At 46.3% G+C, this 21,277-nt stretch overlaps 8 non-coding genes and 1 pseudogene across 8 annotated transcripts; 5 read left to right on the top strand and 4 right to left on the bottom strand.

The window, feature by feature from the left end:
• Positions 1-4,611: 4,611 nt before the first annotated feature.
• Positions 4,612-4,753, bottom strand: LOC148633243 (U4 spliceosomal RNA). Its single transcript, XR_015934032.1, has one exon. It is a non-coding gene; the product is annotated as a U4 spliceosomal RNA (small nuclear RNA).
• Positions 4,754-6,045: 1,292 nt separating this feature from the next.
• On the top strand, positions 6,046-6,164 carry LOC148633242 (5S ribosomal RNA). Its single transcript, XR_015934060.1, has one exon. It is a non-coding gene; the product is annotated as a 5S ribosomal RNA (ribosomal RNA).
• Positions 6,165-10,752: 4,588 nt separating this feature from the next.
• Positions 10,753-10,893, top strand: LOC148633241 (U1 spliceosomal RNA; annotated as a pseudogene).
• Positions 10,894-12,061: 1,168 nt separating this feature from the next.
• On the bottom strand, positions 12,062-12,134 carry trnar-acg (transfer RNA arginine (anticodon ACG)). Its single transcript has one exon. It is a non-coding gene; the product is annotated as a tRNA-Arg (tRNA).
• A 1,625-nt stretch (positions 12,135-13,759) lies between these two features.
• trnas-gcu (transfer RNA serine (anticodon GCU)) lies at positions 13,760-13,841 on the top strand. Its single transcript has one exon. It is a non-coding gene; the product is annotated as a tRNA-Ser (tRNA).
• Positions 13,842-14,553: 712 nt separating this feature from the next.
• trnai-aau (transfer RNA isoleucine (anticodon AAU)) lies at positions 14,554-14,627 on the bottom strand. Its single transcript has one exon. It is a non-coding gene; the product is annotated as a tRNA-Ile (tRNA).
• An 841-nt stretch (positions 14,628-15,468) lies between these two features.
• On the bottom strand, positions 15,469-15,550 carry trnas-aga (transfer RNA serine (anticodon AGA)). Its single transcript has one exon. It is a non-coding gene; the product is annotated as a tRNA-Ser (tRNA).
• Positions 15,551-17,833: 2,283 nt separating this feature from the next.
• On the top strand, positions 17,834-17,905 carry trnae-uuc (transfer RNA glutamic acid (anticodon UUC)). The gene has a single exon. It is a non-coding gene; the product is annotated as a tRNA-Glu (tRNA).
• A 2,090-nt stretch (positions 17,906-19,995) lies between these two features.
• On the top strand, positions 19,996-20,069 carry trnat-agu (transfer RNA threonine (anticodon AGU)). The gene has a single exon. It is a non-coding gene; the product is annotated as a tRNA-Thr (tRNA).
• Positions 20,070-21,277: the final 1,208 nt, after the last annotated feature.

The raw sequence follows: 21,277 nt of genomic DNA, 5'->3' as shown, positions 1-21,277 counted from the left end.
CCCTTCAGGAGTACTGCATCCTTTGAGACAGACCCGTGCATGTTAAACAAATGATCATTTCTTTCGGCATTAGGGACTAAATATACTAAACATATGATGCTAAAATGTTATTTTCACATATATTAATGTAATAAATGATTGCTTATGCTTTAGAAACAAATCTAATTAAAATAAAAGCTTAAGTTTTGTATTTATCTTGTACCATAGAACATGATTTTCTTTGTATTTCAAGCCCACAAAGTGTCCAAATGACGCACTACATGATATAAGGAAGATTATCACATGCATATCGGTATTATCTTTCTTATGAAAATGCATTCCTTTCATTACCTTTTACTTTTTAAAATGAACTCAAATTGAGTATAATGTAATAATTTAAGTAGAATAGATTCTAATAATATAATGATCCAGTGTTTTGCACTACTTCACTGCTTCACTGCTCTATGCCATCTGGAAATAAATCCTCAGACTGCTTACTGCCCTGGGCATGTACCAATAAATTAAAGGAGCACATCTGTTTATCACTGCGTTGAAGCAGGAGACACACAGTCTCTGCAAACACATCCTAGATACAGTGTTCCAGCACCTTTGACCTCATCCAGAACATATCATTTCTTGAAAGGGATTGCTGTCCGAATGCACATCTGAATCCCAAACAGAATCTCTAGTAAAATACGATCATTTGTGAAACAGGCAAATGACTGTCTCAGGGGCCCATTCCTCATTGTCAGACACATGTATGGAATGCTTTCACCGTGCATTGAGCAATAGGGATTAAAAACACCGCAGGTAAGGTTAGATGTCATGTTCTATGCTCATTTCTTTCAGCATTAGGGACTAAATATACTAAACGTATGATGCTAAAATGTTATTTTTACATATATTAATGTAATAAATGATTGCTTATGCTTTATAAACAAATCTAATTAAAATAAAAGCTTAAGTTTTGTATTTATCTTGTACCATAGAACATGATTTGCTTTGTATTTCAAGCCCACAAAGTGTCCAAATGTTCTATGATCATTTCTTTCAGCATTAGGGACTAAATATACCAAACGTATGATGCTAAAATCCTGAAAAAAGGATGTGCTCCATCTCGTCAGTAGATTGGATTCCAAAACTGATTTGGGTCAATATACATTACCTTTGAAATTAAAGTACAGTCTACTGTAGGGAACCATCAACTTAGAAAGCATTGGCCTTCCCTGGGGGTCAGGTAGGTGCAAAAGATAAACCTTTATCCTATCTTTATCTTAAGATAAGTGGCCAAGCAGTATTTTTCCAAGTTTCACCAAGCACATCATGTTGCCATAGTAGACAAAGTTCTATAAAATGTTAAATAACTTTTAAAAAAAGTATCTTGGTCTTACAGTACTGTACAAGGTGAATTAAACTGTCCCTGGTAAGAAAAAGTAATTAGAAGCATCTCAGAAACTTTATCTCTAGAAACATTAGCTGTTTTATATCATGTAATTTAGTGTGATGTTGTCAGAATTCAAGGACATTATCACACACAGAAATTGGTTCAGTTAAATCTAAAAAACACAGCTAAACATGGGTTTAAATGTAACAGAAGTCTTACCTCTTGTCAAAAGATTTAATTCAAGAAGCGATGTAATAAATGATTGCTTATGCTTTATAAAGAAATCTAATTAAAATAAAAGCTTAAGTTTTGTATTTATCTTGTACCATAGAACATGATTTTCTTTGTATTTGAAGCCCACAAAGTGTCCAAATGATGCACTACATGATATAAGGAAGATTATCACATGCATATCGGTATTATCTTTCTTATGAAAATGCATTCCTTTCATTACCTTTTACTTTTTAAAATGAACTCAAATTGTGTATAATGTAATAATTTAAGTAGAATAGATTCAGGTAGGAAATATAGAGTCATGATGTTTATGGCTGACATCATTTCACATGGGTGAATTTTAAGCTAAGAAATAAAAACATTTACAATGAAGATACCATTGCTTAATTTTAAATGCCTTTAAAAAATAAATACCTCCTGAGAATAATTTGCCACTCCCAGATCCTTGGTAAGGTACTGTTTGAATCCAATCAGGAGAGGAGCATCCAGGGAGTGCTTTCTATAGAGTCCAGCTTGGGCCACTCTCTTCCGGCCTGCTGATACTTTTTAACTACTCAGGGCCTGTAAGGATATAAAACACCGGTTTAAACATTTTATACCTATAAGACAAATTAGAATTTTAGTAAAAAATAGATACATCTGAAAAATAAAAAGTCTTACTGCTGATAGAGTTCTTCAGAGCTCACATCTTCCCCTTCCTTATCCGCTTCTGTTTCAGTTTCTAGAGCAGCCTCTGGCATCTCTTCCTCCTGGACTGCGGCCTCTTGCTCAGGGCCGCTGGAATGCAGGTAGATTCTTTTCAACATGCTTTTACATAATATGTTGTAACAATGATTTCAAAAAGAAACTACAGAAGCCTTACAGATTAAAAATATCTCACCTTGCCAATGTGTCTTCAGGCTTCCCATGTACAAAAAGGCCCAAGGACTCTAGCAGTCTTACAACCACTATCCTGTTTGCCTCACCAGACACGATCTCTATTCTGTGGTAATCCACGATGACCCCGTTCTTCAGGTGATTCATCATGTCCTCCCTCGCCTGTTGAGAGGCCATCCTGATGTTTTCTGCCGTGGCGTGCTTCATACACACCCTCTTCAAGTGAGCAGGAAGCTGATCAAGAGTATTCAGGCACATCTTGCACACCAGGGGAATCCTCGCGGGTTTCCTTTGAAAATAAATAATACCATCTGTGTATAGAAACAAGCTAAGACTGATTTCTTAAATTATCCTTAATTTTCTCTCTCATAGTTTGAGCATAATGATTTTATTGCATTTATATAAGAATTGCTCATTGCTCCTAAATAAATAATGGTTTCATAAAAAAGTGAACACTTGGTCTCAGTCACAGACTTTCCAATAGAAGCCATTGTGGAGTTCAGCAACTGCAGGTCCTAGAAGTGGGGAAGGAATTTTAAAAGAGAAATTGAATTACAATACAGAAGGAATGGCTGAGGGATCACTGAAATATATATATACAAATTCCAAAGACTGAGTCCATATAGAAACAACTACCTTTCATTTTCAGTATAAGAAAAAAAAAACATTATCTTCCAAAGCATCATAAAATTGTCCCTTCTTCCAGACTCTACTTCTCTCTTGTAGTAGTATAGCAGACCTTTCCAGGTGAGCAGATCACAGAGTCCGAAATGAGCTTCCTCCATCAAGCAAAGTACCTGAACATGACTCTGTCTTCATAAAAGTGCCCCTGTAATAAAGAAATTAAATCCGAAATCAAGAGGGCAGTTGCCTACTGAAATACAAGAAGTCATCAATTTTAACCTAGCAACACATTAAAGGCTGCATCTATACAAGTACGATTCTAGAAATGCTCACCAGATTACGTTTTAAGAAGGAACTGCGCCTCAGGTTCCGCCGAGATCTTAACTCGGATGGCAGGATTCAGAGTCCGGAGTGCGGACTGATGGCGCACGGAGGGTCCATATACTGTGGATCCCTCAGTGATCTTCCGCGTATTCAAACCGTTAGCGTGTGACTCCCCTGTCCCCGTGACCTCTTTGCTCTGCTCTCTCCTCTGTGCAGCTGAGCCCGACTCACGGTAAAATGGAAAAAAATATGCCCTCGACGTGAGATTTATTCTGGAGCGAGCCAGTGTTGCGCATAGCTGCCTTCAAAGCAGTTAACCCAGGTTCAATTCCCGGCCAACGCAGTTGCGAATGTTTTCAAATGCTGTCATGAGCCTTGGATTGTGACTAGCAAAGCGAAGCCTTTTGAAAGAGCTAAAGCACTGCAAAACGGAATTGAAGGAGAATCTTACAGGGGATTCTGAGCAGTGTCTGCATACATGCAGTCAGATAAAGGTGCTGAAAGCTTGAGCTACTCTCAATGTCATGCTGCCCTTCCCCGGAGTAAATCTGTTACATTGAAAGAATGCTTCTGGCAGGTTCAAAAAGGGACCCTTGTTAATTGGAGAAATCAATGATTTCGAATGAATTCTGTATGCGTTAAAAGACAGCTATACACAGAAAACATGCAGGACACTGCTCATGATGTTTCCCGAGCCGAAACACAGTGCGTTTTTCCAAGCCATTTGACAAAGCCCACCCACTGAAAACTGCAGCAGATCGTGTAAAGACGTTCAATTTTGTAACTACTGCACGCACAGGAAGCAGAATAAATTCCTCTTTTCAAACTGTCAAAGGTTTGCTTTGCGAACGCTGCAAGACATCGCACAATCTCTTTTGAATGGGGACAAACGATTTCTTATGGGGCGCAGTAAGTACAGACGTTTAAAATGCTCCACTCATGCCGACGATGCAGCATGAAGAAGCGCAACCTAACGTTTGACAGACAAAAGCCAGACGCCGCTACGAGCAATATGAAATCATACTGACAGCACACGGCGTTTCGCGCTGACTCAAAAGTAATCTCGACAGACGCTGTTCTCTGCATAATGCTGAAAGAGCTAAAGAGCGTTTCTGTTGACACGTAACAAGCTCGTTTCTTTCTACCATGATATCACCGTGACCAAATCTGTCTTTAAACACCTTGCTCAGTCTCTGACGAGACTGTCAAAAATTGCTTTCGCCGATTGTATTGCAAACCGGCGGAAGCGGGGTATTGGGAAAAGTTTTCAACTAGCAATAATCGCGCCTCGGCTAAACCTCACAGGCTACGATACTGCCACTGCGCAAAGCTGACGGTTGCCAGGCAACCGCGGGGATCCTATGGAAATCGTTATCGATCGTCTCATGGCATGTCGTTGCTATAACGCTTCATATTTGTCGTCTTCTTCTTCTTCTAGCTTGAGGTTTTGAAGAATTTCATGACAGACAAGGGCTCCGTTGGGAACAAAGGGCGTTGTGAGAAAACCGTTGCTTATTTTCAGCAGCAGAAATACAACCCTTTAAATACAAGATGACAGAACAATGACGAAGGGCATGCCGGGAGGAACTCATGCACTACAGAGGAAAGGGGGCGGGCACGTACAGTTCACATTCAAGCCACAAGAACTCTTCTCGGATGTTGCACAAACAAATCCTAACGTCCTGAAAGCATTGCAGCATGTTTGTGTCCCACTTCCCGTGGCTGCGGGACGACTGACACGAACGGACAAACACAATCTGTGGCGTTTAGCGTGACATAGTCTTGCAGGCATCGTGCTGTCTCACTGCAATATTATACCGCTGGAGGAAACAGTCCATCTGGCCATGAAACTCATTTGAACGTCTAGCTACAACAACTAACAATATCATGATTTATTCAGGATGTGTGGAATCAGCACGTCCCGGAGACAGCTTCCGAAATCGTGAGCATTCTCTGGTGGTAGGGGCGTTCAAGATGGCGCTCAGGTGGGAGGTAAAGTTTAGTGGTTGGGGAGTTTTTTTGAGTTTTTCATGACCTGAATGTTAATTTTTGCTTTTTTTGACTACAGAAAAATAAGGACTTAACACTAGTTGTTTAAACTTCAGTTATAATTGAAAGAAAAAAAAACGATTTTTTTTTAGGTTTAAAAAGTCCGATATGAGTAACACTGGGAAAAGAAAAGAGAGTGCTGGGTCTTCGAAGGAGAACTCTAAGATACCTCAATCGTATATGTATAGCACTACAAAAAAATCGATGGCAACTAAAGGGAAAAGTGAAGCAGCTGCAGGGGCAGCAAGAGGGCGGAGGCGCCGTGCGCCCGGCCGACGTGTTGGACCGGTGCGCTTTACGTGCTGAAATAAACACGCGACAGCCCCGAAATGTTTCCAGAGTGCTGTGCACTGAAGACTTGCCTGGTGCTCCTCCGTGCAGATTGTTTGTCCTCCTCCAGTGCAGGACGAGCCAACACAAGGGAGCGCATTCGCCAACATCCAGGCACGCAATGCGATTTGGAAAGCAGCTCCTTTCCAAAGAGTTGCACACGAACGATCCTTCAGTCCCGCTCGGGGGGCACGGAACCCCCGCCACACACAGCTTCAAGTAGCGAGTCAGGCGCCAGGGGTTTCGCTTACGGCCACACCACCCTGAACATGCCCGATCTCGTCTGATCTCGGAAGCTAAGCAGCGTCGGGCCTGGTTAGTACTTGGATGGGAGACTGCCTGGGAATACCAGGTGCTGTAAGCTTTTGCTCTCCCGGCCAGCAGGGGTCGCCGTTGGTGCCGTAGGCTTTGGGAGGAAAACCTGCAGGATGGAAAGGTGATCTATAGCCTCATCTCTAGAGATGTTTTGTTGCTGTGGCATGTGTGTGACCCATATTCAAAAAAAAAAACCCGTCTGTAAAACGAATATCGAAGCTGCCTCTAAATCTGCAAATGAAGATGAGTCGATAAACCACTCGTTTTTCGTATAACTAGACATATATTCATTTGTTACCAATTTCATTCATTGAGCATGGATACAATAGAGGTACAGCCATTCACTGTTTGACATGTCTGCACTGGTACAGAACCCAGCAATCAGAAAACGGGTGAAACTGTCTTTAGACTCAGCATACAGTACCGAGGCCCCCCATGACCAAATAAAGGCTAACCTCGATAATCAGCCTAAAGAACGCAGACTACAGCAAAACGACTGACTTTGAAAAGGGAATGAACGTCCGGAAGGAGTAGTGGAACTAGCTTGAGATGCTTCTCCGGACCCCTAACTAAAAGCCAGCGAGAACCAGCAGCGGCGTCCACTCCTGTCGAACCGGGATCCTTCCGCAGCCACGCAGCTCGTGGTGTCCTAACCCTCCCGTATCTGATTTTGGACCAAGCACATCAGGGGAGAGCGCGAACCCAGTCCCCCACTACCAGAAATTATGCAGTCGAGATTCCCACATTTGGGGAATTCACAGGGGTCAGCACAGCCGGAGTGCAAAAATGACTCTGTTTTCTCCCCGAGCGAGGAGGAAGGAGAGCATGGCGATGGGGACAGCTGGAACCCCTCCACCCCTCCCTCTACCCCCTTCCTTGAAATGGACTCCGTGAACGCTTTTACTGCTGCCACCCTGATGAAGGCTCATTCAGAGGATGGCTGGCAGGAAATTGGTAAGAAGAAAAAGAAAAAGAAGAAGGTAACAGGTGAGACCGAAGAGAAATGTGTTTTGTAAAGACTGGTTCCACTTTCTTATGTAATATGGCTCTAAACATAATTTCTCTTAACACCAGAGGTATCAATGACAGAGTGAAATGCCAGTCTGTCTTTGATTACCTCCAGCAGAGAGAGGGAGATGTGTTGATGTTGCAGGAGTGTGCTTTAGCCTATCAAGAGAGGTATAAAAGCTTTGAAGATAGGTGGGATAAAGGGCCTTCTGTTTGGTCAGGGGACAATAACAACAGAGCCTCTGGCGTGGCCATTCTTTTCAAAGGATGGGCTTTCAAATTGAAAAGTATTCAGAGGGTCATAGATGGCAGGTTGCTGTGTGTGGATGTGGAATGGGGGACCGTTAACCTGCGGCTAATCAATGTGTATTGTCCTACTGATGTGGGAGGAAGGGTGGAGCTACTCAAGGCACTCTCTCCCCTATTGTTAAGTAGCACAGACGTGATAGTGGGAGGGGATTTTAATTGTATCTTAGAGCACACAGACAGGCAGTCTAGCTCTCCGATAAAATTGGATTCCAGCTCACTGGCCCTGCAAAACTTAGTTCAAGACTTTAAACTCTCAGACACATATAGATGTATATATCCCACAACAGCAGGATATACATGGTCAGGGAGGAATAGCAGCTCCAGAATTGACTATTGCTTTGTCTCAGAGAGAGTGAAAGTTGTTGGGGTCACTCTTCAGCCTGTCTTCTTCTCAGATCATCAGGCTTTAGGGTGTAGAGTGGAACTCCAGGGCGGGACTGTCTTTGGCCCAGGCCTCTGGAAACTCAACACAAAGCTGCTAGAGAACGAGGGGGTTGTATCCCGCTACAAGGAGAAACTATCACAGTGGCTGTCCTTGCAGTGTCTGTACGGGTCAGTAGGAGAGTGGTGGGAGGAGGTGAAGGTGAGGACAAAGGCCTTTTTCATGGCTGAGGGAAGGAAGGCTGCTGCCAGACGGAGAGGAGTGCTAGCCAGGAAACAGAGGCAGCTGCAGCGTCTCTACACGATGCTGCACAGTGGCTTCGATGTGCTCGAGGATATCACCCTTTTAAAAAAGGACATCCGGAGCATAGCCGAAGAAAGTAGTCGAGGAGTGCTGTTAAGAAGCAGAGTGCAGTTCTTGGAAGAAAATGAGAAGTGTACTCGCTTCTTTTTCAGGAAAGTGGTAGGCTCCAAGTCTGTCATGGAAAGTGTAGTTGATGAGGAGGGACGAGAGAGAACAGAGCCGAGTGCTATCCTCTCCTGCACCGAGGCCTTCTACTCAAGACTGTACAGCTCTACAGAGGTAAAGGATGAAGAAATTCATTTTTTTACCTCAAAGCTAGAAAACGTTTTGAGTGAAGAAGATAGGGAAGTACTTGAGAGGGATTTGACAGTAGAAGAGCTGAGACAGGCTATGGAGAGCTTACAGAAGGGGAAAACTCCGGGTGCTGACGGGCTCCCTAAAGAATTTTATTGCACCTTTTGGGATCTGCTTCAGGATCCGCTACTGCTCCTATTCGAGGAAAGCTATAAGACAGAATTGCTGCCTGACTCCTTAAGAGAAGGCACTATCTCTCTCTTGTTTAAGAAAGGAGCAAAGAATGACATAAAGAACTGGAGACCCCTCAGCCTCTTAGGCGTGGACACTAAGATCCTGCGCCTACAAAATGTAGTGGCCTCACTGGTAGGGAAAGAACAGACTTGTGGGATAGCAGGACGCCTGATGAGCGACAACCTGGCCTTGTTGAGGGATGTTTGTCTGTACTCAGAGGATCGCTCCCTCCCTCTGTGCATTTTAGGTGTAGACCTAGAAAAGGCCTTTGACCGCCTAAACCGGCAGTACTTAACATCGGTACTTGAGCACATGAATTTTGGCCCCATCATGAGAAAGTGGATTAACCTGCTGTACACAGGTAGCAACAGCAGAGTAATGGTTAATGGCAATAGATCACGCCCCTTTGAAGTCTGTTCAGAGGTGAGGCAGGCCTGCCCATTATCCCCCTTGTTATTCGTTTTGGCTATGGAGCCCTTAGCCTGTGCCTTGCGCCAGGATCAGGCCATTAATCGGATACCAGTGCCTGGAAGTGGGGGAGGAGAGGTAAAGACATCTCTATACATGGATGACGTCACCCTGCTCCTCTCTGACAATGCCTCAATTAGCAGAGCTCTGCAGTGCTGTGATCGTTTCTCTTTGGCTTCATCCGCAAAAATTAACAAATCTAAGAGTGAGATTTTTTATCAGAACTGGAGGGAGCCAAAAGAAGGACATGATCTCAGGCTGCAAGAGAAGAGAATTAAGGTCCTGGGGGTGTATTTTGGAGAAGAGATGGGAACAGTAAATTGGCAGAACAAATTGCCAATCTTAAACAAAAAACTGATGCAATGGAAGGACCGAGACCTCACCATGACAGGGAAGGTGCTGGTCATCAAAGCCGAGCTCTTGCCTGTCTTGAATTTTCTGGCTTCTACCTTCCCAATCCCACACCGTGTTGCAGCGGTGCTGAGGAGATTGATGTTTCAATTTCTATGGGGTGGGAAGCAGGAAAGACTCAGAAGGGAAATAATGTACAGGCCGCTACCCTCAGGGGGGAAGTCTGTCCCAGATATTGCTACGAAGCTGCTGTGCATTTTCCTGGCCTCTGTGCTGAGAGGCTTTGCAACAGCACCTGCAGCGCGTACCTGGACTTATTTTTCCAGGCTCTGGGTAGGTAGGGAGGAGTTCAGAGTGTGGGGTGTCAGACCCAAGCTGGACGTCCCACTCTCTGACACATGCCCTGCAATTTATGGGACAGTTAAAAGTTTTCTAAGATCTCACCCAATTGGCCATATTCCCCTCCGAGATGTCAGCGTCCAAAAACTGGAAGATTTCGTTGCACCCCAGAACAATAGGCAGACCCCTGTGGGCATTTTAACATCAGCCCAAACAAGGAAGGTGTGGAGACACACATCCTCTAAATTTCTGTGCAACATTAACAGAGATTTAGCCTGGAGTGTCTTCCACCAGTGCTTACCGGTACGAACTTTCTTGTACCGTAGGGGCCTCACCCCCAGCCCTCGCTGCGTTAGGGTGGGCTGCGGCGAGGAGGAGACTGTGACCCATCTCCTGTGGTCCTGTTTTTTTGCTAAGGCCTTCTGGGCACAGTTTGAAGATTGGTTGCAGGCTCTCTTGCCCCAATTTACCCTGACCGCTGCTTTCGTCATATACGGCATCTCTCCTGTCAAACTTCCTCCCGACGTGTTTGACAGGATCTGGGCCGTGGTGAACAGTGGGAAAGACGCCCTGTGGAGAGTGAGGAACATGGGGCTGTTCAAAGGCATCGAGGTCCCAGTCAAGGCAGCAGGTAGCCTGGCCCTGTTCATCACCCGAGAGAACTATTACCTCAGAGATCTGTGGAGAGAAGGGAGGGAGGAAGCAGAAAATCTGTGGGAAATAGAGAGCATAGGTCAATATCTCAAGAAACTGTGAAAAACATTATCATGTTTAAGTAAAGAATGTGATTTGCACCAGAAAAAAAGAAAATTGTTGCTATGTAACTGTTACCGTGTCAAAATGTAATGAGATGTGATCATATATACTGTTTTAAGTATGTATATTAATGTAAAGCTTTCTGATTTGTGATGTCCTGTATTTTTTTGTGAAAAGAAAATAAAGTTCTTAAAAATCGAAATCGAATCGGTTCACCCAGGGCGAGGCTCGGCCGTTGCACTCCGGCTGTGCTGACCCCTGCGAATTCCCCAAATGTGGGAATCTCGACTGCATAATTTCTGGTAGTGGGGGACTGCGTTCGTGCTCTCCCCTGATGTGCATGGTCCAAAATCAGATACGGGAGGGTTAGGACACCACGAACTGCGTGGCTGCGGAAGGATCCCGGTTCGAAAGGAGTCGACGCCGCTGCTGGTTCTCGGTGGCTTTTAGTTAGGGGTCCGGAGAAGCATCTCAAGCTAGTTCCACTACTCCTTCCGGACGTTCATTCCCTTTTCAAAGTCAGTCGTTTTGCTGTAGTCTGCGTTCTTTAGGCTGATTATCGAGGTTAGCCTTTATTTGGTCATGGGTGGCCTCGGTACTGTATGCTGAGTCTAAAGACAGTTTCACCCCTTTTTTTAATTGCTAGGTTCTGTAGGTTCTGTACCAGACATGTCAAACAGTGAATTGCTGTACCTCTATTGTACCCGTGCTCAATGAATGAAATCAGTAACAAATGAATATATGTCTAGTTATACGAAAAACAAGTGGTATATCGACTCATCTTCATTTGCAGATTTAGAGGCAGCTTCGATATTTTTTTTTTAATATGGGTCACACACATGCCACAGCAACAAAACATCTCTAGAGATGAGGCTATAGATCACCTTTCCATCCTGCAGGTTTTCCTCCCAAAGCCTACGGCACCAACGTATGCTATTGCAGACACCAACGTTGCCTAGATAGAAAACCGAAATAGCCGTGGGTTTGCTTGCTGGTCTGAAGGATCTCTCTTCGAATCTCTATCATTTGTCAATGGAAGTAAAAGGCACTGCAATCTCATACATTCAGAATCAAACCCGCAGCTGTTGTTCGACTTTATTTCTTGACTAATTACATCTGAGTGTCGCATGAGCAGTTACATAAACTTGTCTGGTATATTTGAACACAAATGCCGTTCTTCAATTAAAACTAACAGTACATTGTCAGGGACATTCAGTTCTATACAAACAAGAGACAGACAAGAGAATATTTCTACCGTTCATGTGGACTACGTGTTGACTTACTGATCGGAATAATTGAAAAGTTCAGGCTCATAGCCGATGCAGTGCGTGCTAATTAGAACAGCAACGCTGAGCTCTCAGCACCGTACTGAGGCCAGGTGTTTTTCTAAAGCTGTCAGGTGCAGTTCATTTACATGAAGGAAATCTCTTACTGGGTACGATTACAATGCAGTAAGTAGCACAGACTAATTAGGGAGTAGCCCGATGCGTTTAAAAACGACCCGAGCCAGGCAGGAGTCGAACCTGCAATCTCCTGATCCGTAGTCAGACGCGTTATCCATTGCGCCACTGGCCCCGGTGTGACACTGCAGGACTGTAACCCAGTGAGATCAGCACTGCAACTAGTAAAATATTATCCCCGGTCCATTCTTTTCCAAAAGTGAGAAACACCTGTTTTCTACATTTTGTCTGTTTTAAAACCATATCTCTTTAAACCAAACCAAGAGTCTGTCTTTTGCACTGATATTCTGATTCATTTCGATTTCAAAGAAAAAAAAAACATTATCTTCCAAAGCATCATAAAATTGTCCCTTCTTCCAGACTCTACTTCTCTCTTGTAGTAGTACAGCAGACCTTTCCAGGTGAGCAGGTCACAGAGTCCGAAATGAGCTTCCTCCATCAAGCAAAGTACCTGAACATGACTCTGTCTTCATAAAAGTGCCCCTGTAATAAAGAAATTAAATCCGAAATCAAGAGGGCAGTTGCCTACTGAAGTTCAAGAAGTCATCAATTTTAACCTAGCAACACATTAAAGGCTGCATCTATACAAGTACGATTCTAGAAATGCTCACCAGATTACGTTTTAAGAAGGAACTGCGCCTCAGGTTCCGCCGAGATCTTAACTCGGATGGCAGGATTCAGAGTCCGGAGTGCGGACTGATGGCGCACGGAGGGTCCACATACTGTGGATCCCTCAGTGATCTTCCGCGTGTTCAAACAGCCAGCGTGTGACTCCCCTGTCCCCGTGACCTCATTGCTCTGCTCTCGCCTCTGTGCAGCCGAGCCCGACTCATGGTAAAGTGGAAAAAAATATGCCCTCAACGTGAGATTGACTCTGGAGTGAGGATAGACGTTACCTTTTTATCGTTGAACAGGATGTATGTGATGTGGCGACTAGGTTCAATTTTGTATCCTCTTTAAAAGATTAAGGACTGGGGTGAGCGTGATTTACCACCCTTTCAGCTAAGAACCCGACGTGCGCACCGTTTAAGCTGCATAGACTCGGTCGTTTAACTCTTCTCCATTAGAAGGGTTAAGGTTAAAGAAAAAAACATTGCTGACTTCTTTTTTTTTTTTGCCAGCCACGAGTGCTGATTAGCAAGGTTTGTATTTCATGTTTTGCAAGTTGCATCCATTATAAGAAAAACAAGTTGTTCAAGACAGGAAATGAATGCTTGCATTTAATTAAGTCTAGCCGTAGGCGGTTGTCCATAATGACCAGTTCTGTTCGAGAAGACAGAACAAAAAAGGCACCGCTGGGATTCGGAGCCAGGGTCTCCTGTGTACTAGACAGGCACCTTAAGCAACTAAGCCACGGCGCCCCAGGAGAGCTGTCCTTTGACAGCCACTTGGACACACCACTCAGACACATCTGCATTCGGTGTGTGCTCCGCCTGCTCGCTGAGCAAGTTGCCACCTTTACATATAATAGCAACATCAACACCAAGAGAAAGGGTGACAAATGGCTTTTATCTGGAACTTTTCATGTCCAAGGAGCTCAATGTGCTTTCTGTGTACAACAGGGCCACTGAACTCCACACTGGCCACTGAACCACAGCAGTGGCTTGCTGGCTTGACATCTCCCAAGGAAAATGTTGAAATCGCATGTGGAACAGGAAAATGACCCTCGAGTACGGGGGAAAAAAAAGAAAAAGATCATCTGGAGCGCGCCAACCCATGTCCGGACAGCGCAGATCCCTCGACGAGGTGGCCGAGTGGTTAAGGCGATGGACTGCTAATCCATTGTGCTCTGCACGCATGGGTTCGAATCCCATTCTCGTCGCGCTCCATGTCTGACACGTGTGCCCGTTCGGCGTTGGCCCTCCTGTCGTTTGCTCCGGTTCTAGAGCCGTGCATTTTCTAGCGGTGGCTGAACATGGTATAGTAGGCTAACGTCGGTATCGAGCAGTAACAGTAACGGTATTTACGTGTCGCTGCTGCCAAGTGGCTCTGGGTTGAGACCGCGTTTTCACTTACTTGCAACGCAAACGGAGAAAGCGATTTTTGACAGTCTCTCGAGAGACCGCGCTAGGTGTTTAGGGATAGACTTTGTCAGTTCCCCCTGGGATGGTGGCCTCTCAAATAGTTTGTGATTCCTTATACAGTAGAAGCCTGCTTCGTGGCTTAAATCCAAGCTAAGGAAACGAGTTAGAGGTCTGATGCAGAACTGCGAATTCAATGAAGGGGAACACTACAGTACATTGCACTGTATGTGTGAGGAAAGCTGCCCCCTTCAGTCCCTTGTCGACCGAACAGAGGACTGTAAAGGATACCGCCAAGAAACTTAAGGATTTACCATATTAAACATTGGAAATCCAACCACTTGCATTTGTGACACTTGATTTTGGCTCCACCTAAGACACTCTTAAATCTTCAAACACTTTTCTCTTCTCACGCAACACTCTTGTCTGTCGGCACTATGTGGCAGCGTTGCATGACAACCCCTCTCACCACGGAAAGGAACCTAACAGCTTTGGTAAGAGGAGAAAAGGACCTGGCCCGTACGGGGCTCGAACCCGCGACCTTGGCGTTATTAGCACCACACTCTAACCAACTGAGCTAACCAGCCTCACGACAGTGCTCCTCTCTGTGCTGCAAAAAATCAAACTCAGGGAATTTCTTTTGTCCTCCTTTGAATAGAAAGCCGTGTAATTCAGTGTACGGGCTTTCTCGTGCAGTTTCATGGTTCTTGTAACCCAAATCCTACACTGGCCTGAAGTGCCCCCCCATTTCACAGCATTTTTCAGCTGATTTAAAATGTACCTAAAGGAGAAGCATTATTGAAGACCATCAATTACCAAGAGCTTTTGTCAAAGGTTTTGGTGGTCATTTTGAATGACCACAGAACGCTGTGACCTCGGTTTTACATCTCATCCAAAAGACAGCGCCCTTTTACAACACAGCAACTCCGTCACTATACTGGGGCATTGGGACCCGCACAGACCTCAGGGTGAGCGCCCCCCCGCCGGCACCATTAACACCGCTTCCAGCTGGAAGCTTTGTTTTTCCCTGTAGCTCACCCTTATTCGGGTACTGACCTGGCTCACACCTGCTTAGCTTCAGTGGGTTTTCAGTTGCGAGTTGCAAGGGGATGCAAGTGATGGAGCCGCTCGCTGCAAAAGCCACTGCATTGGCCGGGAATCGAACCCGAGCCTCCCGCATGGCAGGCGAGAATGCTACCACTGAACCACCAATGCTCAGTGCCTGGGCCTTCAAAAAAGACGCTTTTTTGGTGCTCTGTGCAAAGTGCATCGACATCTGCTTCCAGCTGCAAAATGCCATTCGCGGATGCTGAAGAACTTATTTCCAAGGCAGCGGGTACAAGCGATTGGGCGTTTTAAAACCACCAGGAACAGCAAAGAGGCGCACTTCTTTGCTTGCGCCGAAACACACCGACTGGAGGCAGATAACGTAGTCGGCAGGATTCGAACCTGCGCGGGGAGACCCCAATGGATTTCTAGGCCATCGCCTTAACCACTCGGCCACGACTACAGCAAGCCCCACAGCCGCTGCGTTCTTGCTACAATCTTACCTGGATCGCGAGACGCCGGCGGAAGCCTATTTCAAAGTCGTTTTCCGTTTCAAAAAAACATTTCCAAAATACAAGCCTTGCAGACAGACACGCCTCAGAGGACTTAAGGGTGGCTTCATGTCGGAATGATAAAGTCTCCCCGTCCGGACATGAAAATGCCACTTTGTTACAGACAAAAAAAGAATCAACAACAGAGAAATGCCCACAAGCATTTGAAAAGCCGCACCACGTCGCACTTGAAATAGCTCTTACATTAGTGGAAAACACAAACGACCAACTCGGAATGACTTGCTTTGGACGCTTTTCAAAGCGTTCTTTGTGCACGACGACTGCGCCGCCTAGCAGATACAAATGGGTTGTACAACTTTGAAGTAGCAAATGGAAGAGGGCTAAGCCTCCTCTCTTTTAGCCCAGGTTCGATCTGTCTCCCAGAATCACCAGGGCGCACGCACACACACACACCTGTGCCGTTGAAGTGCTCTGCTTCATTTCTAAGGGCAACTCAACATTCACTCCTACCCCGAGTGCAGAAAAGACAGCGTCTGCAGCAGCAGCAGCTCAGGTCTCTGCACAGGAGCTAAGCTGCCCCCATCTCCTCTGCTCTGCTCTGCGGCTCCTGCGGAGCGGAGTCCTGCCTGGAGCCGTGTTTGCAGGCGGCAGCTCCCCGCACCCTGTCTGTGCGTCGTGTCCAAGAGCTCCTGGGAGGAAGAGAGAGCCCTCCCACTCGGGGGCTTTTCCACGGTCTGTGTGAGGAGGGGCGGGTGTGTCCAGCAGCTTATCGAGCGGAAGCCTGGGGCGGCGGAGAGCTGTGATCGTGCAGACCTTGAGGTGTCACCTCTTTGTCTGCTTTCCCGCCCCCCCTCCGCCCAAGCTCTGCTCCAAAGTAGCCCGGCAACCCCTCACACCTGCACGTGTCACAACCTAAGGTGTGGTCATGAGACACCCATGGGGTGTTGTTCTGTTCTTGCTAATTGTTTCCTGCCCGTCGCAGGCAGGAGTCCATGCGAGGAAGATGCGCTGGACAGAGCTCAGAGGGCGCAGCTGGGTGGCTTTCCTTCTGAGTGACGTTCCTGCAACACTCTCCCGCTCCTCTTGGTGCGCTCATGCCGCAACACAGGAAGGCTGGAGCAGGTGGCTGTGCGCTCTGTCCACCGCCGAAATAGCTCAGTTGGGAGAGCGTTAGACTGAAGATCTAAAGATCCAGGGTTTCGGTATTTTGTTTCATCGCGCCCTTTGTTCCTCTCTCCAGCGCCCCCTGCCTAAAGTGACGCTTCCCTTTCTCAGCCGGAAACGCAAGCGAGACACCAGCAACAGTCCCTGCAGGTGTCCGTAGTGTAGCGGCTATCACGTTCGCCTAACACGCGAAAGGTCCCCGGTTCGAGACCGGGCGGAAACAGCCTCGTTCTGCATGCTCCTGTACTTCACAGAGGTATTGAGCGACCGGTCATTTGTTCCCAATGTATTTCCGGTGCCTTCATGCAGTCTTGTACCAAACGCACGTTCCGTCTGTACACGGAGCCGATCATTTGCAATTGGGTTGTGCCGACAGACCAGGACGAGCCTTGTCGGCTCAAAAGCAGCGCAGGACCTGCAAGAACAGCAGAAAGATTAGCATCCAGCGGGGGCTTCTTAGTGAGCCCAAGATCTCATCAAGAATCGGCTCCACCAACAGGGCTGGGCGCATTGTTCCATTCTCCGACCACTCTCGGTGTAAACAAGTCCCTCCTGGTCTCTGCTTGAATTGCACTTTCCTACGTTTGCTTTGGTGTAACTGGCTTCCCCTGCATGGGCGAATGTGAAGAAGATCCTTAGTAAGTAATTGAAGAAACCCGAGAAGAGGTCAGAGTGGCCTCTGTCGTTCATCAACGATCCAGTCAGGCAGTACTCCTCTGTAAAGCGCCGTTCGTTCACATCGATTGGCTTTTTTTTGCCTTCATTCGTGCAAGTAGTAAAAGCAGACGCCCCTATTCTGCCGTGACCCGGATTCGAACTGGGGTTGTTGCGGCCACAACGCAAAGTACTGACCACTATACGATCACGGCGAGTTACCGATACACACGTGGCAGGGCGGAAAAGGCTGTGCTCTCTTCGTGTGACATAATTCGGAAAAGTCCTGACGTTGCATTTCAACTGAGCCCCAGTATACATCGACCCTTCGACACTCTGAGTGACAACTCTCTTGCGTGTTTTCTAATATTTCTGTGGTTTGCTTGCATGATGCCCGGAACAGCAGGGTTGCGTGCTCCCATATGGTCTAGCGGTTAGGATTCCTGGCTTTCACCCAGGCGGCCCGGGTTCGACTCCCGGTATGAGAACGTGTTAATTTTGCCTCCTGCTTTCCAAAAGATCAGCACCGTGTACGAAGGAGCCGCATTAAAACTACTCGAACGTGCAAAACGTGCGAGAAGAGGGGGCGCTTGTTTCCAGCCGAAACTTCTCGCGTGTGAGACGAGCTGACCATCGCTGCAGGAGGTGGGAGGGTTACTCTGGTAGACAGGGCTGACCTTTGGCAATAGGATTTATACTCTCCAAGATGATATTTGCACTTTCTGGAGAGGCGATTTTCTCCACTTCAGTAGCCCGATTTCGTCGATTGCGTGGAGAGGGCTGTAGAATGTGGCGCCGCCTTTCCTGCTCCGTCCATGACAGGCGTGCTGGACTCTGGAGAGAGAGCACGGTCCATCAGCGCACACCAATAAAGGCACTGGAAGCCGCTGAATCGCATTGGCGAAGCTCAGCACTGGGCCGCTGGGCACATCTGACCACTGTTTCCGTAGTGTAGTGGTTATCACGTTCGCCTCACACGCGAAAGGTCCCCGGGTGGAAACGGACTTCAGACTTCTTTTGTCGCCACGCACAAAAGGGGATTGGGGATTCGCCTAGCGCTGTTATCGAACAGACCCACTCACCTCTTAGTGTGGCGGGATCTGCACAGTGCATGTCGCAGCGCATCCTGCTTTCACTTCAATGCGCGTCCTGATGTACCCCTGTCTCCCGCGTGACAGGTGGGGACAGGTGACAGGTCCTATACTAATGAGGAAGACATCGCTCTCTCCGACCCCCCGGCATCGTGTCCCGACCCACCGTGCTGGAAGCCGACGCGTGCTGTGATTCCTTTACGGAGCAGAAATGACAACCGAGGAGCCGAGAGATCATTTCAGCATTTCGCGTCTGAACGGAAAACACAAACAACCAACTCAGAATGACTTGCCTTTGACGCTTTTCAAAGCGTTCTTTGTGCACGACGACTGCGCCGCCTAGCAGATACAAATGGGTTGTACAACTTTGAACTAGTAAATGGAAGAGGGCTAAGCCTCCTCTCTTTTAGCCCAGGTTCGATCTGTCTCCCAGAATCACCAGGGCGCACACACACACACCCGTGCCGTTGAAGTGCTCTGCTTCATTTCTAAGGGCAACTCAACATTCACTCCTACCCCGAGTGCAGAAAAGACAGCGTCCGCAGCAACAGCAGCTCAGGTCTCTGCACAGGAGCTAAGCTGCCCCCATCTCCTCTGCTCTGCGGCTCCTGCAGAGCGGAGTCCTGCCTGGAGCTGTGTTTGCAGGCGGCGGCTCCCCACGCTCTGTCTGTGCGTCGTGAAATTAATTAATAACGTTAATAAATTTATAAAGTTAATTTATAAAGTTAATAAAGTTATAAATTAGAAATTAATAACGATATAATTATATTCATGTACCGCAACACAAGAATAGTACACGCTGTACATTGTCTGTCGATAATGTTTCTGTAGTGCTTTAGTGGGTTAGGTTCCTGACTTCCATGTCACACGGTCTATGATTGAATCCCATGGAACTATGACTTTATTTTTTAACAAACATTTCTTTGAAAAAATGAAACGTTTCCCTTGGTCAGAGATTAAATAAAACCTCACTTTTTTAGGTTTTACTGTGCAGAGTGAGGTTTTACCTCACTTTTTTTGAGCAGAAGGTTTACTGTGACCTGAGAAGGGCCGGCATCCAATCACGGTGGTAAATACACACAAGCTCTCACTCATCTGAGCTACACGGCTACCAAGATGATCTCGGGTGCGCCGAGCTGGTACGGAACATATTGAACTGATCGACGGCGAATTGTCTCTCAGACAGGCTTTTCACCTCTAAGCTCCCTGACTGACAGTGATCAGCTAGGTAGTGAAACAGTCAGCTGCTTCTAAGCCTTAAACAGCTGCATCTCGGTGCTTCCACGGAGAGATGATTTGAAAGCCGAACATCACCCATTGGGAACACCTTACTATCACTAGTTTAAGAGACTCTTAAGGTCTTGCAGAGGTGCCTGTCTAATAGCATGCGCTTTGCAAGCTATAGGTGTTTAGGCTGAGGCAGAATGCCTAACAAAATGTTTTTCTAAAGGTGTGTCCAAGTGGCTGCAAAAGGACAACACTCCCGGGGCACTGTGGCTTAGTTGGTTAAAGCGCCTGTCTAGTAAACAGGAGATCCTGGGTTCGAATCCCAGCGGTGCCTTCTTTGTTCTGTCTTCTTGAACAGTACTGGTCATTATGGACAACCGCCTACGGCTAGACTTAATTAAATGCAAGTATTCATTTCCTGTCTTTAACGCGACTTGTTTTTCTTAAAATGGATGCAACTTGCAAAACATGAAATACAAACCTTGCTAATCAGCGCTAGCGGCTGGCAAAAAAAAAAGAAGTCAGCAATGTTTTTTTCTTTAACCTTAACCCTACTAATGGAGAAGAGTTAAACGACCGAGTCTATGCAGCTTAAACGGTGCGCACGTCGGGTTCTTAGCTGGTAAATCACGCTCACCCCAGTCCTTAATCTTTTAAAGAGGATACAAAATTGAACCTAGTCGCCACATCACATACATCCTGTTCAATGATAAAAAGGTAACATCTATCCTCGCTCCAGACTAAATCTCACGTTGAGGGCATATTTTTTTTCACTTTACCGTGAGTCGGGCTCGGCTGCACAGAGGAGAGAGCAGAGCAATGAGGTCACGGGGACAGGGGAGTCACACGCTGGTGGTTTGAATACGCGGAAGATCACTGAGGGATCCACAGTATATGGACCCTCCGTGCGCCATCAGTCCGCACTCCGGACTCTGAATCCTGCCATCCGAGTTAAGATCTCGGCGGAACCTGAGGCACAGTTCCTTCTTAAAACGTAATCTGGTGAGCATTTCTAGAATCGTACTTGTATAGATGCAGCCTTTAATGTGTTGCTAGGTTAAAATTGATGACTTCTTGTATTTCAGTAGGCAACTGCCCTCTTGATTTCGGATTTAATTTCTTTATTACAGGGGCGCTTTTATGATGACAGAGTCATGTTCAGGTACTTTGCTTGATTGAGGAAGCTCATTTCGGACTCTGTGATCTGCTCACCTGGAAAGGTCTGCTGTACTACTACAAGAGAGAAGTAGAGTCTGGAAGAAGGGACAATTTTATGATGCTTTGGAAGGTAATGTTTTTTTTTTCTTTGAAATCGAAATGAATCAGAATAGCAGTGCAAAAGACAAACTCTTTGGTTTGGTTTAAAGAGATATGGTTTTAAAACAGACAACATGTAGAAAACAGGTGTTTCTCACTTTTGGAAAAGAATGGACCGGGGGTAATATTTTACTAGTTGCAGGGCTGAGCTCACTGGGTTACAGTCCTGCAGTGTTACACCAGGTCCAGTGGCGCAATGGATAAGGCGTCTGATTACGAATCAGG

The sequence above is a fragment of the Lepisosteus platostomus genome, unplaced genomic scaffold (genome assembly GCF_059453375.1).
Source record: "Lepisosteus platostomus isolate fLepPlt1 unplaced genomic scaffold, fLepPlt1.hap1 Scaffold_48_H1, whole genome shotgun sequence".
Taxonomy (NCBI): Eukaryota; Metazoa; Chordata; class Actinopteri; order Semionotiformes; family Lepisosteidae; genus Lepisosteus; species Lepisosteus platostomus.
This window is presented reverse-complemented; position numbering and strand designations above follow the sequence as displayed.